The sequence below is a fragment of the Leuciscus leuciscus genome (genome assembly GCF_965113295.1).
Source record: "Leuciscus leuciscus genome assembly, chromosome: 12".
NCBI lineage: Eukaryota > Metazoa > Chordata > Actinopteri > Cypriniformes > Leuciscidae > Leuciscus > Leuciscus leuciscus.
Window position 1 is genome coordinate 30,492,316 of NC_138736.1, and position 19,039 is coordinate 30,511,354.

The 19,039-nt window shown below is 36.3% G+C and overlaps 2 long non-coding RNA genes across 4 annotated transcripts; one reads left to right on the top strand and one right to left on the bottom strand.

Annotated features, from left to right (window-relative positions):
• Positions 1–10,251: 10,251 nt before the first annotated feature.
• On the top strand, positions 10,252–16,672 carry LOC309511891. 3 transcript variants are annotated; one of them, XR_014210799.1, is made up of 7 exons: positions 10,252–10,784; positions 11,164–11,200; positions 11,382–11,452; positions 11,715–11,770; positions 12,017–12,093; positions 14,998–15,108; positions 15,669–16,672. It is a non-coding gene; the product is annotated as an uncharacterized lncRNA (long non-coding RNA). The 3 variants fall into 3 exon arrangements; XR_014210800.1 differs by having other exon boundaries at positions 10,255–10,784; positions 12,012–12,093; XR_014210801.1 differs by having other exon boundaries at positions 10,255–10,784; positions 12,053–12,093.
• LOC309511892 lies at positions 16,037–17,116 on the bottom strand. Its single transcript, XR_014210802.1, has 2 exons — positions 16,913–17,116; positions 16,037–16,868 (listed from the first exon to the last, which is right to left on the bottom strand). It is a non-coding gene; the product is annotated as an uncharacterized lncRNA (long non-coding RNA).
• Positions 17,117–19,039: the final 1,923 nt, after the last annotated feature.

Below are 19,039 nucleotides of genomic sequence, written 5' to 3' on the forward strand. Positions count from 1 at the left end.
ATCAAGGTGAGTTCTCATACTCTCTCTCACAAACACAAACACGCACACACACGCACACACACACACACACAAATATGCTATTATACTCCATATAACTCCATGTAAAAGCCAGAAACTAAGCTTTTTTTTGCACAGGCCTATCTAAAGGGTTAATGGTGCCACCTGGTTATCAACAGTAAAAATTACAAATTTTACCTCTTCCCAACAGGGAAAACCACCAACAATCAAAAATGCATGATTATATGGTGTCATGGCTTTGCAATCAAAAAATGTGGTTATAATGGAAGTCTATGGGGCAAAAACAGCCACGAACAGTAAATGAGAGAGAAAAAGTTCAAATCTGATGCTACACAAAAACTAACAATGCATCAAAACCAATGTTGTTTCTAATCTTTGACATGTCCAAGACTGTGATAAAAGCAAAAAAAAAAAAATCCAGTCCACATTCACATTTTATATTGAAAATAAGTCATTATGTGTGTTTTTTTTCCCAAATCGGTGACATCATTTATGAATTTGGCAATTAAAGAGTTAAAATCCTGATTTTTTTAAAAAACATTTAGTAGTTTTGAGCAGGACTGAGGTTGATTAATAGATTTATGCAAAAAAAAATAGAAAAAAATATTTATCTGATACATTTTTACATCTGATCCCTTACTTCAAAAGCACATATTGTTAATGATATGATTACAGACTGTAATCTAGATGTGCTGTGTTTGACAGAAACCTGGCTAAAACCAAACGATTACATTACTTTAAATGAGACCACCCCTCTAGATTACAGTTATAAACATGAGCCTCATCTGAAAGGCAAACGGGGAGGTGTTGCTGTAATTTATAGTAATATTTTTAGAATTACCAAGAAGTCTAGTTTCAAATATAATTATTTTGAAGTGTTGGTGATTAATATAGCAATATATAGTGTAAATGATAAATCACGTTTGAGATTTGTGCTGGCTACTGTATACAGGCCACCAGGGCACCATAAAGACTTTATCAAAGAATTTGCTGATTTTCTATCAGAGTTAGTATTGGCTGCAGATAAAGTACTAATTGTTGGTGATTTTAATATACAGTACATATAGATAATGAAAAAGATGCATTGGGATTGGCATTTAAAGACATTCTGAACTCTACTGGAGTTAGACAACACGTGTCAGGACCTACTCATTCTCGTAATCACACTCTAGATCTAATATTATCACACGGAATAAATGTTGATGCCGTTGAAATTCTGCAGCAGAGCGATGACATCTCAGATCATTATCTAGTCTCGTGTAAACTTCATTTAGCCAAGGCTGCAAAGCCGACCCCGTGTTACAAATATGTTAGACCTATCACTTCTGCCACTAAAGATTGCTTTATTAATAATCTTCCAAATCAGTTTCATCATCTCAGCATCCCAGATAGCTTAGAAGAACTCGATATTGCAACAGAAACTTTTAACTCTCTCTTTTCCAGCACTTTAGACACAGTTGCTCCGTTGCGCTTAAAGGGATAGTTCACTTTGAAATTAATTTTTGGTATGTTTTAGCTTACCTCAAGGGCATCCAAGATGTAGGTGTCTTTTTTTCCGCAGTGGTTTCAATTTTGATATTTTTAGGTCAAACCGTTCTTGTCTGTCAGTCATATAATGCAGGTCTATGGTCACTGTCTCAAAGAGCATGCACAGAGTCCAAATTAAAACAATTCCCCGTCGTCCAAATTAAACAATTCCTCATCGTAAGTACACATTGATGGCCTAAGACACGAAACGAGCGGTTTGTGTGAGAAAACGAACAGTATTTATATCGTTTTTACCTCTTATACGCAGCCATGTCCAAGTGATCTGATCTGACGTGTACGCAGACTGGTGCATAGATATATACACACCAGAGTTTCCGCTAGAAAAAAATGGTGCCGGTCAAAGTGACCGGCAGAGATTTCGTTTTCCGGACATTTTGATGATATGCCGGTCAAATATCGCCTCTTAATTAAGTTGAGGAAAACTGGAGGCAGGCTATGTAACTTAAAAAAATGACATCAAGACAGGCCGTAATAGAATGCAACATGTTTATTAGCCTAACTTTCAAATAGACGGAAAAAAAACATGAACGTCCGATTGGCGTCAATCAACGCCAATTGTTTTTACTATGGTTTCACATTCATAGTTTAACAAACCAATCCCCCTTCCCCACATAAAATATCTGAATATCTCGCGGTGTAAATAGCCGCATTTCCATTACAGATTTGCGCAAATGTTTTGCGCTATTATCTAAATATCGATAAAAAAACTATTGCGAAATGACGGCGTTTCCATTAACCGAAGTTATGCGACTAAACGTCCTTTTTTCTCTCACGATAAGTCATTTAAAACATCACGGCAACGGACGTTGGTTTATATAATATCACAGCCACCGCATTAGACATTATTATTATGATTAATGGAAGGAGACGTGGCGTGTTATCCAAGCATTAATGGCAGGGAAAGACCCTTGTACTGGGAACGACACATAAGGAGTTTCTGGGTGTTTCACCCTCATTTCTGCTCCGAGGTTTTGATTGTGGCATTTATTTGAGATTTAGAATCCAGTATTCCTATAGGCTAATTATTGTTTCTTTTATGAATTTAATAAAGAACTCTGTCTCGTATTCTGTCCAAACGATCCATGTAGGCTACTTTTGTCCATTCGTTTTTCCTTTTTTAACCCGTAATTGAAAAACGAAAAATGAACGGTTGTTGTCTTTTTAAAACGCAAAGTTGAACACCAAAATTTTAATTTGAACTGGCTACACCAACTGCTGCGCAAAAAAGTAAATACCGACGCATTTTCTGATTTTTGTTTATGACTTTTTGCCCCTTTATTAAACATTTAAAATATTCACAAATTAATATGGAAAACATGTCGATTTTACTGGTTTTCAAAGGCCAAATTAGAACCTGGAATTGATGTTTTTCCCGCAGTGCTGAATGAGAAGAGCCATTAATATTATGAATAAACTATTGTTTTCTAAGTGTCGGCTAAAATCACATCTCCATCTCCGCTGTTAAGCAGATGCGCTTTTAGAGAGAAATGCACCTTTCATACGAATTAGGTACATAATCAGAAGGTATAGCTTTCGATTCGAATTTGTTCGTTTTAAAATGGACATTTCAAGCTTTAGCCTACATAGGCTATATTTTGTTTCAGTTCTCGCGCTCCAGTTTATGGAGATCATGGAAGTGCGTCTGATTGTTTTATTTTATTTTACAAAAGCACAACGTTTTCTTGTTATTGTGAGTTTACACAAATAAAAGTAGTTGAGAATAATGTATTATTATTTTCTGTATGACCAGAAATGATAGATTATTTTAAGTTGTTTCCACTGTTAATAGGAAAATGCAAGTGGTCACGCCCGCGCCTCCGTGCCATGCAGTGCGCGCTCCACACTCAGCTTTGTTCCTTTTTTGCATAAAAGCGTCTTCTAAATATAGCTTATTAAATGTTATAATATAATAAAATAATATAAAATTATTATTATTTGCGTAGCTATACATGGACCTCAAACACACCGCGTCTTCTAAGTCAGGTGACTGCAAATGCGCAAAAACTGTTTCCATTGCAGTTTTGCGAAATATTCCTTTTTCGAATTGCCTGAAAAACCTCCTCATGCGAGCATAAAAACGTTCTTGCGATAAACGGGAGTTTCTGCGAAATGAACGTGTTTCCATTGTGCGTATTTTTAATTCGCAATTTCAATTTGTGCAATTTGAAGGGTAGCCTAATGGAAACGCGGCTGTCTCTCCACAACTTGCAATGCGCGTAAGCCGCGTAACCTTGTTCTCCGCAAGGCGACTTCGCTGCTTCGTCTTGATCCGATTCTGCTTTTTCTCCGGTGGTGGTGGAGCTGTCTGGACATCTGAGGCTTCAGGCGTTCCTGATTCACCATCGTCCGTCGCGTCTGGCCTCTGAAAAAAGCTTTTACGGCTAGTCTGCCTGGGCCTGGCCATATTTGAAACGTCTCACTCATTCGTTCGTTGTTTAGGTCTATATTACAGCCGTTTTAGGCGTGCGCTTTATTTGAAATGCAGCATGCGATGTTATTTAATAACTTTCAAACGGTAGAGCCTGTTCCTTCCTTTATAACATAGCCAAAGGTTGGTGTATTTTTGTTTTATACATTTTAGGCTTATTCTCAAATTCAGATTGTGTTAGGGGGGCGGGATTATTAGGTAATTTTAATCGGACAATTTGACCGGAGAGATTTAATTTTGTCGGACATTTCATTTTTTTTCCGGCCAATGTCCGGCAATTACCGGACAACGGAAACCCTGATACACACTAGATCTCGCCTTGTCTACGGCAGTTAATTGGAACGAATGTCTTTAAGGCGACATCTAGTGTATATATCTATGCACCAGTCTGCGTACACGTCAGATCAGATCACTTGGACATGGCTGCGTATAAGAGGTAAAAACGATATAAATACTGTTCGTTTTCTCACACAAACCGCTCGTTTCGTGTCTTAGGCCATCAATGTGTACTTACGATGAGGAATTGTTTAATTTGGACGACGGGAAATTGTTTTAATTTGGACTCTGTGCTTGTGTTTTGAGACCGTGACCATAGACCTGCATTATATGACTGACAGACAAGAACGGTTTGACCTAAAAATATCAAAATTGAAACTACTGCGGAAAAAAAGACACCTACATCTTGGATGCCCTTGAGGTAAGCTAAAACATACCAAAAATTAATTTCAAAGTGAACTATCCCTTTAAAGGGCATCTTGCAGGTTAGTATGGAAGCCCGTTTCCGCCACATTGAGTAAAAAAAATAAAGATTCTTTAAGTCATAATAATGAGAAACTTTCTCGAAATAATGACTTAACATCTCGTAATAATGAGAAACTTTCTCGAAATAATGACTTAACATCTCGTAATAATGAGAAACTTTCTCGAAATAATGACTTAACATCTCGTAATAATGAGAAACTTTCTCGAAATAATGACTTAACATCTCGTAATAATGAGAAACTTTCTCGTAATAATGACTTAACATCTCATAATAATGAGAAACTTTCTCGTAATAATGACTTAACATCTCATAATAATGAGAAAGTTTCTCGTAATAATGACTTCTGATTACTGATTTTCTCGCACTTCTACGCATGCGCAAAGCAGCGGAGCAGAAGGGCGTGCCGCACTAGCGACATCCGCTGGTCAAAGCCGTGTAAATGCATCACAGCAAACATGGCACGCTCTGCAAAACAGTTGTTTTCATTAAAGTCAGTGTGATCTACTAAGTGCAATCTGTAGTATCATTAAATAACATCATCAGTTGGCCTATATCTTCCATACTTTTCCATGCGCACGATAAGGTGTGAAAGTGGAATGCAGAAGCAGGATGGTTACCATGGTAAATTGTTACATGAATTTACAAAACTATCAGATTAAAGTAGGAATATTACATTTATTCATCAAGTTTAAGTGTAACATCTTCATAAAATATATGGGTACGTGTGTTAATATAACACGTATTTTGCAGATGCTTCTAGGATATTTGATGTGCAGGTTCATCTGGAAGATATCAATACAGAAATCACCTTTAAGATGTTTATGACTTTGGCGACATTTAAACATAGTTGGGCAGTGGAATGGGGGAAAACGCAAGGTCGAGACGTGTTTTTAAAAGCTGAACTTCTTTTCAATTGAGCGCCGCATTTTTAGAACGCCGTGTCATGCGCGAGACGCTGCAGAAGAGCGAGCGAGCGTCCGTCTAGTGCGCATATGCCTAGAAAAGCAATGAAAAAGCGCGTTCTGTATGAACGGATCCTTACACAGATTTCCAGATAAGTGTTCTTAAACAGATTTGGAAAGGTGTGCTGTCTTATCATTCCTCCATCTATTTGAAATCCATGGATCACCCTTCTGTGTTGCTGCTTGTTCATACACAAAAATACAAATGAATATTACAAATGAATAAAAGACTATCTAGCTATGGAAGCCCATCTCATATATTGATCATTTATCATTAATGTTATTCACTGCAGAGCGTGCCATGTTTGCTGTGATGCATTTACACGGCTTTAACCAGGGGATGTCGCTAGTGCGGCACGCCCTTCTGCTCCGCTGCTTTGCGCATGCGTAGAAGTGCGAGAAAATAAGTCATTATTACGAGAAAGTTTCTCATTATTACGAGAAAGTTTCTCATTATTACGAGATGTTAAGTGATTATTACGAGAAATTTTCTCATTATTACGAGATGTTAAGTCATTATTACGAGGAAGTTTCTCATTATTACGAGATGTTAAGTCATTATTACGAGAAAGTTTCTCATTATTACGAGATGTTAAGTCATTATTACGAGAAAGTTTCTCATTATTATGACTTAAAGAATCTTTTTTTTTTTTTACTCAATGTGGCGGAAACGGGCTTCCATACTAACCTGCAAGATGCCCTTTAAGAGCAAATCATTTGTGACTCTAATGAGAGCTGTCTCAGTACTATGGTACGGTCTAAATCCTGACTGAAAATCCTCGCAGATATCATTTCTTTCTAAAAAGGAACATAGTTGTGAAGATACTGCCTTTTCTAGTATCTTTGACAGAAAAGGTAGATTCGAGATCAGCCTGTAATTGACTAATTTTGTAGGATCAAGTTGTGTTTTTTTTAACAAGTGGTTTAATCATAGCCAGCTTAAAGGTTTTTGGTACGTATCCTAGAGACAAAGATTAATTAATGATAGTAAGAAGAGAATCTATGACCTCTGGAAGCATCTCTTTCATTAGCTTAGTCGGTATAGGGTATAACATACATGTTGTCGGTTTAGATGATTTAATGAGTTTAGCGAATTCTTCCTCTCCTATAGCAATAAATGAATCAAATTTTTCCTTAGGGAGACTAAAATGCACTCCCTGATGCGATACTGTAGTCGACGGTTGCATAATTATAATTTTGTCCCTGATATTATCAATCTTATAAGTGAAGAAGTACATGAAGTCATTACTGCTGTGTTTACATTTCTGGGCTTGAAGCTTTCTTTTTCGTTAGTTTAGCCACTGTTTAAAAAAAAATACCTAGGGTTTTGTTTATTTTCTTCTAATAGGATTGAAAAATAAGCAGATCTAGCAGCTTTTAAGGCCTATCTGTATGCAATCGTGCTCTCTTTCCATGAAATGCGGAAAAAAAAACTCTAGTTTTGTTTTCTTCCAGTTGCACTCCATTTTTCTGGCTGCTCTCTTAAGGGCTGATTTTATTTAATCTTCTTTAAAGGGATAGTTCACTTTGAAATAAATTTTTGGTATGTTTTAGCTTACCTCAAGGGCATCCAAGATGTAGGTGTCTTTTTTTCCGCAGTAGTTTCAATTTTGATATTTTTAGGTCAAACCGTTCTTGTCTGTCAGTCATATAATGCAGGTCTATGGTCACGGTCTCAAAGAGCATGCACAGAGTCCAAATTAAAACAATTCCCCATCGTAAGTACACATTGATGGCCTAAGACACAGTATTTATATCGTTTTTACCTCTTATACACAGCCATGTCCAAGTGATCTGATCTGACGTGTACGCAGACTGGTGCATAGATATATACACACTCGATCTCGCCTTGTCTACGGCAGTTAATTGGAACGAATGTCTTTAAGGCGACATCTAGTGTATATATCTATGCACCAGTCTGCGTACACGTCAGATCAGATCACTTGGACATGGCTGTGTATAAGAGGTAAAAACGATATAAATACTGTGTCTTAGGCCATCAATGTGTACTTACGATGGGGAATTGTTTAATTTGGACGACGGGGAATTGTTTTAATTTGGACTCTGTGCTTGCTCTTTGAGACCGTGACCATAGACCTGCATTATATGACTGACAGACAAGAACGGTTTGACCTAAAAATATCAAAATTTTAACTACTGCGGAAAAAAAGACACCTACATCTTGGATGCCCTTGAGGTAAGCAAAAACATACCAAAAATGTATTTCAAAGTGAACTATCCCTTTAAAGAAGATTAAATAAAATCAGCCCTTAAGAGAGCAGCCAGAAAAATGGAGTGCAACTGGAAGAAAACAAAACTAGAGTTTTTTTCCGCATTTCATGGAAAGAGAGCACGATTGCATACAGATAGGCCTTAAAAGCTGCTAGATCTGCTTATTTTTCAATCCTATTAGAAGAAAATAAACAAAACCCTAGGTATTTTTTTTAAACAGTGGCTAAACTAACGAAAAAGAAAGCTTCAAGCCCAGAAATGTAAACACAGCAGTAATGACTTCATGTACTTCTTCACTTATAAGATTGATAATATCAGGGACAAAATTATAATTATGCAACCGTCGACTACAGTATCGCATCAGGGAGTGCATTTTAGTCTCCCTAAGGAAAAATTTGATTCATTTATTGCTATAGGAGAGGAAGAATTCGCTAAACTCATTAAATCATCTAAACCGACAACATGTATGTTAGACCCTATACCGACTAAGCTAATGAAAGAGATGCTTCCAGAGGTCATAGATTCTCTTCTTACTATCATTAATTAATCTTTGTCTCTAGGATACGTACCAAAAACCTTTAAGCTGGCTATGATTAAACCACTTGTTAAAAAAAACACAACTTGATCCTACAAAATTAGTCAATTACAGGCTGATCTCGAATCTACCTTTTCTGTCAAAGATACTAGAAAAGGCAGTATCTTCACAACTATGTTCCTTTTTAGAAAGAAATGATATCTGCGAGGATTTTCAGTCAGGATTTAGACCGTACCATAGTACTGAGACAGCTCTCATTAGAGTCACAAATGATTTGCTCTTAAAGGGCATCTTGCAGGTTAGTATGGAAGCCCGTTTCCGCCACATTGAGTAAAAAAAATAAAGATTCTTTAAGTCATAATAATGAGAAACTTTCTCATAATAATGACTTAACATCTCATAATAATGAGAAACTTTCTCGTAATAATGACTTAACATCTCATAATAATGAGAAACTTTCTCGTAATAATGACTTAACATCTCGTAATAATGAGAAACTTTCTCGTAATAATGACTTAACATCTCGTAATAATGAGAAACTTTCTCGTAATAATCACTTAACATCTCGTAATAATGAGAAACTTTCTCGTAATAATGAGAAACTTTCTCGTAATAATGACTTAACATCTCGTAATAATGAGAAACTTTCTCGTAATAATGACTTAACATCTCGTAATAATGAGAAACTTTCTCGTAATAATGACTTAACATCTCGTAATAATGAGAAACTTTCTCGTAATAATGACTTAACATCTCGTAATAATGAGAAACTTTCTCGTAATAATGACTTAACATCTCGTAATAATGAGAAACTTTCTCATAATAATGACTTAGCATCTCGTAATAATGAGAAACTTTCTCGTAATAATCACTTAACATCTCGTAATAATGAGAAGCTTTCTCGTAATAATGAGAAACTTTCTCGTAATAATGACTTAACATCTCGTAATAATGAGAAACTTTCTATAATGAGAAACTTCCCAGCAAACACAGAACGTTCCCCTAACGTTCCCGTTTGGTTCCCATTTGGTTATTTTTTTGGGAACCAAACAAGAACGTTCTGGAAACGTTCCCTGTAGGTTATTTTTAGGATCTATGTTTATAACATTAAGGGAACGTTCCCAGAACGTTCCCTGTAGGTTATTTTTAGGTTTAAATTTATAACCTAAAGAGAACGTTCTGGGAACATTCCCTGTAGGTTATTTTTAGGATCTATTTTTATAACATTAAGGGAACGTTCCCAGAACGTTCCCTGTAGGTTATTTTTAGGTTTAATTTTATAACCTAAAGAGAACGTTCTGGGAACGTTCCCTGTAGGTTATTTTTTAGGTTCTATCTGCATAACTTTAAGAGAACGTTCCCAGAACGTTCCCTGTAGGTTATTTTTTAGGTTTAATTTTATAACCTAAAGAGAACGTTCTGGGAACGTTCCCTGCAGGTTATTTTTAAGTTCTATTTTTATAACTTTTTATAACCTCCAAATCCGAGACCATGGTCCTCAGTCGGAAAAGGGTGGTTTGCCCACTTCAGGTTGGTTCAGTTCCTGCCTCAAGTGGAGGAGTTTAAGTATCTTGGGGTCTTGTTCGCGAGTGAGGGAAAGATGGAACGGGAGATTGACAGACGGATCGGTGCAGCTTCTGCAGTAATGCGGCCGATGTACCGGTCTGTCGTGGTGACGTCCAACCAAGTTTTATAACTTTAAGGGAACGTTCCCAGAATGTTCCCTGTAGGTTATTTTTAGGTTTAATTTAATTTTAATTTAATTTAATTTCTTAAACCAATTGAATGGTTTGCAATGTTTTGTGCTTTAACACCATTTATCAAATGCTTAATTAAATGACCATTATCAGGCAGTAGATAATGCCTAAGTAATCAATAACTTTGCTCATTGGTAGGCAGTCTTTTTTAGTTAATTATTTTTAGGTTTTATTTGTATAACCTAAAGAGAACGTTCTGGGAACGTTCTCTGCAGGTTATTATTTTAATATCACTTAACAGGCAGATTACCAACTGACAACGTCGTCAGTACGGTCCCCTAAGATTATAAGATAACCAACAACGTTCAGATCTATTCGCAATAACTTTTTATTAATGATATTTTAAATTATGTTATACATTTTAATTCTATATGTTTATTTAAATGCTGCGTGACTTTGAAGTGTTTTAATGCGCATGCGCGGAATCAAACACTGGAGCGCGCACGTGAGCTGCGCAAGGGCAGATGGAAACCAGAAACGTCATCAACAACTGACAAACAACAAAACTCCCGTCTGTCGCTGTTGGTTTCACTGCTTTCAGGTAAGTTTAGTCAACAAAATCTCACAAATAATACACACAAACGTCCCTGACACATTTCTTACGTGTAATTGACACGCTTCTGTTGAATATTTACTTTAAAGAAATGGTTTTGTGTCTTTGAAAAAGTCCGTTAGCATCTAAGCTAACCGGTTTCAGAAGAGAACGTTAAGCCTAAGTTACGTTAAGTTAAGGTCTTATTTATGAAAGTTTGGGTTTTTAAACACATATTTAGTGTAGATAACAGTTTTTTTATAGTTTTGCTGGTAATTTGTCAATGGGTGATTGGAAGTAAGCTAATTTATTTAACCTAAAATAATGCACTGTATTGTTAACTTAATCAGTGACGTCACTTACCAATATTGCTAAAATGTGATATCAGAATAGCGAGAGAGAAAAAAAATCCTCTACAACAAGGGGTGAGTTATTGTTTAATCATGATAATAATTCCATATGCATTTATTTCACAATATATTATCTTAAGATTTTTATATATTTATCTTTTCTGCATTTCACCTCTGTTCTAGCTTGGTTCCTTTTATTAAACCAATCCCATGTAATATTGTTGGCTCTGTGACAAATAGCTTGTTATGTTCCTAGATCATCATGCTGTGATGGCCTGCTGCACCCCCTGTCCAAGACAATCTCCATGGCTATGAACCATATGACTAGTAAGCAAAACCACCTCAAACATACAGTGCACTACTGTTCAAAGGTTTGGGGTCTGTAAGATTTATGCTTTTGAAATAAGTCTCACATTTTAAAATCATTAACCCCAGGGTTTTTCAGTGAGATTGTCCTTGAGAAGCCTGTAGGCTAAATAATAGGCGACTAATACAGTATTATAATGGTCATAGTTATAATAATAATTCATTTAACTATTATGATAACATGATATCCTGATCATTAGTATATTTTATTTTATTTCTTTAGGTCTGTTTTGAATTATGTTGGCCAATGAGACTGACACCATACTGTCCAACTCAAAGGTATTTATGTATTTGTATGTTTTTTTTTATTGATCAATACTGAAATTCTTTGTACTTTTAAATGCTGAATGTGGTTCAGGGGGTCGACAACTTTAGGCAGTTATTTTTCACAGATATCTTGGGCAGCTGTGGCTCATACTCTTAGCCTTTAAAAATGTTTGAATTGATATCCCCAATGCAATATCAGGGGGTAAATATATCATTAGAGTTCTTAAAGTTATGGCTTTGCTCTTGTTACCAGATGAGATATAATCCCTATTGTTTGGCCCTGTGATTCTTCAGGACAAGACCTTGATGCCATCCATAGTCAGTAGATGAAGAAGGTGAGTTTAGCCCATCTTGTCAAAATGCCCATCTTGGCGAGTTTCCTCGTAAACAGTCTTGTGTGTTTTAAACAGAAAGAAAACAGATGCGTGTCATTTATATTAGGTCTGCGCATTCGTCTTAAAGGGACAGTAGCCTAACGCAGGGGTTCCCAAACTTTTTCGTTCTAGGACCCACCTAGACAAGTATAATCAATCTCAAGACCCACTTGCACTGGTGCTACCAACTTTCTCAGTTGGTCGCACCAGCATGATTTGGTTGCACATTTTTCTTTTTTTTTGCTACATGCCATGGGATTAATCAATGCATGCTAATGGTCTTAATCTGCATTCCCTAGTTTTGCACTGATGTAAAAAGACTGACAGTGACAAGCCTTCATGTTAGCAAAATATTATAAACTTTTAACTCTTAAAAAAACTTTTAAAAACATATGTGTTCTTTAATGTTTGATTATAATTTTACCGTCTTCACATAGGGATGGGAAATGATACGATTTTATCAATAATAATAATGCCACTGACGATTCTGATTATCGATCCGATTCTTTAACGATTCTCTTATCGATTCTTGATAGCACTGTGTGGAAAAATGTAGTCATATGCTTTAAAAAAAACAAAAAAACAAGGGGTTTTATTTATTTTAAAGCAGGGGTCACCAAACTTTTTTCTCTGGGGGCCACATTATCGTTCCTGACTGTGATGGGGGGGCCGGGTCAGCTATATAACATAGAATTGTATGACCCAGACCAAAATGACCACCAGCAGGCCTCATTGTGTAGTAGAGATTACTAGCCTGGCACAGCCATCCCCACTACTATATCAACACTTGATTCCTGGCACATATTTGTTTATCTTTACTAGTGGTTTGCAAAAGTAGTAATCGAGTCTTCACACTTTGTTTTAATTAAAGTTATTCTTCACTTTAAAAATAATCATTGGTCCACTATTCTTTGAAAACTCTGCACTCTCTATTAGGGGTGGAACGGTACACAGAAGTCACGGTTCGGTTCATACCTCGGTTCAGACATCACAGTTCGGTACGAGTTCGGTACAATGGAGGGAAAAGCAAAACAGAACTGCAGAAGGCTTGTGCATGTCTCAGGCTGTCCCACCAAAGGAAAATAAATTACTTAAGCCTTGTATTTTTTAAAATAAGTTTTATTAATAAAGTAAAGGCATAGAACCAGTTTATTTGTAGTGCACTGACAGTAGTTTTATATAATTAGTTTATTAATTAAATTAATAAAAAGACAAAAAGACCTTGAGATATGTTTGGTAATTGTACCTGAATGAATTGAAAATTAATTTGCTACATTTCAGAATAATATATTTGTTTTCTTTAAAATTTTAATTCACAGTAACTTAAACACTTTGCAGTTTGAATGATGTCCTGTAAAAACAAAATGACGGAGTATGTTTTTATGTTTCTACTGTTCGATCACACCCGCGCCTCACACACACACAAATATAAGTAAACACTTTGCGACTTTTCGATCGCACCCACACCTCTCTCTCAACATATTCAAGCATTGCAATCTTTACATCGCATTCGCAGCCAGCTTCAGAGCTAAGGCGGACCTACAGATTAGGTGTCCCTAAAGAACCCGCGTATCTAACAGTAGTTCCGCATTGCATTCATTAATTTGCACGCAAGTTTTATTTATATTTATATAATAGGCCATGACGACTTTTGGGGATTGCCTCATAGGGCCGGTTAAAGTAGTGGGGGGCAGAGGGGCTTGGGGGCCAGTCAAAAGGGGGTGGCGGGCCTGAGTCGGCCCGCGGGCCTTAGTTTGGTGACCCATGTTTTAAAGCTTAAGCTTGAGTAAGCAAACTGTACTTTTTATGTAATTTATGTAATCAATAGAACTTTATTGTAAAGTGTTACTGATTCAAACGTCTCCTGAGTTCACTGTTGGAAAGATCAGTTGTCCATTCATTAAAATGAATCGTTCAAAGGAGTCATTAGTTTGCGAATTGGACGTGTCATGCGCGTTGTGTGATTATCCCAGCAGTTAGGACATAGACATCCAAGATTTGTGTCAACACAGAAAACATTTCATCACTGGATAGTTTTTTTCGTTTAATTAAAGTGTTGTTTTATGTCAGCTGAATGTCTGGGACGCTTTTCAGAGAAGATAAGGCAACAACTTATTTAGCACAATTCACACCCAGCGGTAATTGAGGAAGAAAAAAAAAAAATCTCAGAATGCTCCACATGAAACTTTGGTCTTCCGACCTTTTACCACCGTGTCGATTTATTTTGATTAATATGTGCGAGGGAGAGAGAGCAAGACAGCGCTTAGTTTGGAGACGGTGAAGTATTTTTTACACTTTCGCCTGGCTCCGAATAGAGAGAGAGAGCGCGCGCGCGACCGAGTACTCTCTCTGCTCGTTCTTTCAGTTAAACATGCACTGTGACTCTGTCACAAGCGCAGCAGTTCATCTACATTACTCAGCGATCAAATAACACTTTGGCGGGCGCTAAAACTCATAGTCGTTTGGTCATTAATCGGACTGGTTTTGTTTCACTCATCGTAACGTAAATTTAGCTGCAGCTAAGTGCCTTTGTGCGACCCACCTTTTCTCACTGTGTGACCCACAAGTGGGTCGCGACCCACAGTTTGAAAACCACTGGCCTAACGTACCCGCAGCTGTTTGTGTCGCCAGTGGTGATCAAACATCAAAAGAGAAAATGATTTGTAGCTTTAGCAAAGATACATTTAATTAATTTATAGTTATTTTATTTTTACAGTGAAGACTTATTTTACATTTTGATAATTCAGTTTCTGTACCTGATGTTTTCAGATTTAACTGAAAAACATAATGCACTGCTTATTTCAACTGTGTTTTTCTTCTATTGTATTTATCTATGCTTGTTATCTATTGTAATTTTCTATGCAGGTTCACTCCTCTACAAAATCCCCCCAATAGGGGTTATGCGGAGCGCCCAGCGGTCGAACCGGAAAGAGGTCTAAGCATTTCCGCTTTTCACTTCTGTACACATCTGCAGCGGTAGGTGATCTCGGTTTACTGTTAATTTTCGCTTATTACACTAAAATTCTTATTTCTGTTTTAATTAAAATGTCACGAATGCTAAAATATCAGAAAAGGGAACATCCGAACAGCAGTTTTTGTTGTGTGCCGATCTGCTCTATGTCGGGGAAAATGAGTAGTACAGAAGTACAAATGGGTTCTGTACTCATAAAGTGACATCAACATTCGCGTCAGCAGTAGCATTAGCCATCAGGCAAATGTTATTTAAATAAACTCCTGATGTACTTACAAACTTTCCAATGCCTGGTTTAATGAGTACAGAACCTATCTGTACTACTGTAGAAGTTTGGTACCATTCTGGGCATTATTAGTGGGGTAATTTACGAGATACAAACCTGGAGCCGCGCATGCACTAAACCATACGGCTGATATCTCTAAATAAACTCTAAATTTTTCAATATTGTGCAGCCCTAATATTGAGCATATCTTAAAGTGAACTTGGAATGATAATTTGTGATACCAGATGAGATGTATGTATGATAGATTTTGAACTGTAATATTTTTTTATTTTATTTCAGGTTTTCTGGGATCCCAGCGGAAGGCATCAAGGCATCAGATGTTGGCCTGGACAGATGTTCCTGTAAACTACACCGACCTTTGCTTTTGCATGGATGGCTGATTATTACCATGTTCTGTGAGGGCATCATTATAGCAAAACTGAGCACCTGTGACAGTGGAATTTGTAGGTGTAAAGTCACAGATAAAAAAAAAAAATTGATAGTAGTTTCAAACTTTTTTTCTCTTTCTCTCTCATAAACAACACAGCAGTTACAGGTTTTCAAATTCTTCATTGGAGGTGAGACTTATACGTTATATGTAGAGCGAATTCGCAGGTCAGAGTTCACTAGACTTGAATATTATTTTCTCTGTTTTTTATTTGACTTCAGAGTTGAAAGTGGGCTTAAAGGGTACATAGGCTTAATGGGTATCCTTACCCCTATATAAAACATTCCTTTTTTGATTTGTAGTCTGAAATAATAAATAGTGCAATATAAATAAATGCAATGTAGTGTTTTCAAATATATACATTTTTCTATACACATTGATGCTGAAATATCTGAATAAATACACGATACCAGCAGTGCTCGTGCTCTCATATCTCCTACAGCTTGTGACACACAATCCCACCTCACTCTTTTCATTTGCTCCGGATGAATATTAATGCCATTACAGGGCTTGAATTTTGGCATGGGATTGTGTGTACATGTAACGCGTTGTCTTTTTATTTTCTTGTTAAATTTGCAGATGGTTTTGGGAGTTTAAATGTTTTGAGCGGAGTGAAGATTGGCACATTCATGTATATTGTATATAAATGAAGACTTTTTCAATTTTGTTCTAAGTTATAGGCTACAGTTTGCAAAAAGATAGTTTTAATTAAAATGTTTGTGCAGTTTTATTTATTGAAATATTTTCATGTTTGAAATATTAAATGTAAATTACTGTTCCTGAATACATTTTGCTAACGCTGTTTTTGATGACTTATTTTAGGTTGATAATTAAACAATGAATCAACAAAAACATGGATTGTGTGCTGATTTATTTATTTAATACAAACTGATTGATTTACTTATTAATGATAGTTTCTGTAAATTCAATTTATTGTAATAATATATTCATAGGATTTTTAAGTGTTTGAACAATAAACAATGTAGAATATGTTGTTTGTAGACCTATAATTTGTGTACAGGCATATCAGGATGTGTAGACGTTAGGAGAACCTTCCGGGAACGTTCCGAGAACCTTCCGGGAACGTTCCGAGAACCTTCCGGGAACGTTCCGAGAACCTTCCGGGAACGTTCCGAGAACCTTCCGGGAACGTTCTGGGAACGTTCCCCTAACCTATAGGGAACGTTCTATTAACGTAAAGAAAACTTTCCTGGCTAACCAATAGGGAACGTTCTTGGGAACGTTCCGGGAACGTTCTGGGAACCAAAAACTAACGTTCCCAGAACGTAAAATTGTTAGCTGGGTTTCTCGTAATAATGACTTATTTTCTCGCACTTCTATGCATGCGCAAAGCAGCGGAGCAGAAGGGCGTGCCGCACTAGCGACATCCGCTGGTTAAAGCCGTGTAAATGCATCACAGCAAACATGGCACGCTCTGCAGTGAAAAACATTAATGATAAATGATCAATATATGAGATGGGCTTCCATAGCTAGATAGTCTTTTATTCATTTGTAATATTCATTTGTATTTTTGTGTATGAACAAGCAGCAACACAGAAGGGTGATCCATGGATTTCAAATAGATGGAGGAATGATAAGACAGCACACCTTTCCAAATCTGTTTAAGAACACTTATCTGGAAATCTGTGTAAGGGTCCGTTCATACAGAACGCGCTTTTTCATTGCTTTTCTAGGCATATGCGCACTAGACGGACGCTCGCTCGCTCTTCTGCAGCGTCTCGCGCATGACACGGCGTTCTAAAAATGCGGCGCTCAATTGAAAAGAAGTTCAGCTTTTAAAAACACGTCTCGACCTTGCGTTTTCCCCCATTCCACTGCCCAACTATGTTTAAATGTCCCCAAAGTCATAAACATCTTAAAGGTGATTTCTGTATTGATATCTTCCAGATGAACCTGCACATCAAATATCCTAGAAGCATCTGCAAAATACGTGTTATATTAACACACGTACCCATATATTTTATGAAGATGTTACACTTAAACTTGATGAATAAATGTAATATTCCAACTTTAATCTGATAGTTTTGTAAATTCATGTAACAATTTACCATGGTAACCATCCTGCTTCTGCATTCCACTTTCACACCTTATCGTGCGCATGGAAAAGTATGGAAGATATAGGCCTACTGATGATGTTATTTAATGATACTACAGATTGCACTTAGTAGATCACACTGACTTTAATGAAAACAACTGTTTTGCAGAGCGTGCCATGTTTGCTGTGATGCATTTACACGGCTTTGACCAGCGGATGTCGCTAGTGCGGCACGCCCTTCTGCTCCGCTGCTTTGCGCATGCGTAGAAGTGCGAGAAAATAAGTCATTATTACGAGAAACTTTCTCATTATTATGAGATGTTAAGTCATTATTTTGAGAAAGTTTCTCATTATTACGAGATGTTAAGTCATTATTTCGAGAAAGTTTCTCATTATTACGAGATGTTAAGTCATTATTTCGAGAAAGTTTCTCATTATTACGAGCTGTTAAGTCATTATTACGAGAAAGTACGAGATGTTAAGTCATTATTACGAGAAAGTTTCTCATTATTACAAGAAAGTTTCTCATTATTACGAGATGTTTAAGTCATTATTACAAGAAAGTTTCTCATTATTACGAGATGTTTAAGTCATTATTATGAGAAAGTTTCTCATTATTACAAGATGTTTAAGTCATTATTACAAGAAAGCTTCTCATTATTACGAGATGTTCAAGTCATTATTATGAGAAAGTTTCTCATTATTACAAGAAAGCTTCTCATTATTACGAGATGTTTAAGTCATTATTATGAGAAAGTTTCTCATTATTACAAGATGTTTAAGTCATTATTACAAGAAAGCTTCTCATTATTACAAGAAAGTTTCTCATTATTACGAGATGTTAAGTCATTATTACGAGAAAGTTTCTCATTATTACGAGATGTTAAGTCATTATTACGAGAAAGTTTCTCATTATTACGAGATGTTAAGTCATTATTACGAGAAAGTTTCTCATTATTTTGAGATGTTAAGTCATTATTACGAGAAAGTTTCTCATTATTACGAGATGTTAAGTCATTATTACGAGAAAGTTTCTCATTATTACGAGATGTTAAGTCATTATTACGAGAAAGTTTCTCATTATTTTGAGATGTTAAGTCATTATTACGAGAAAGTTTCTCATTATTACGAGATGTTAAGTCATTATTACGAGAAAGTTTCTCATTA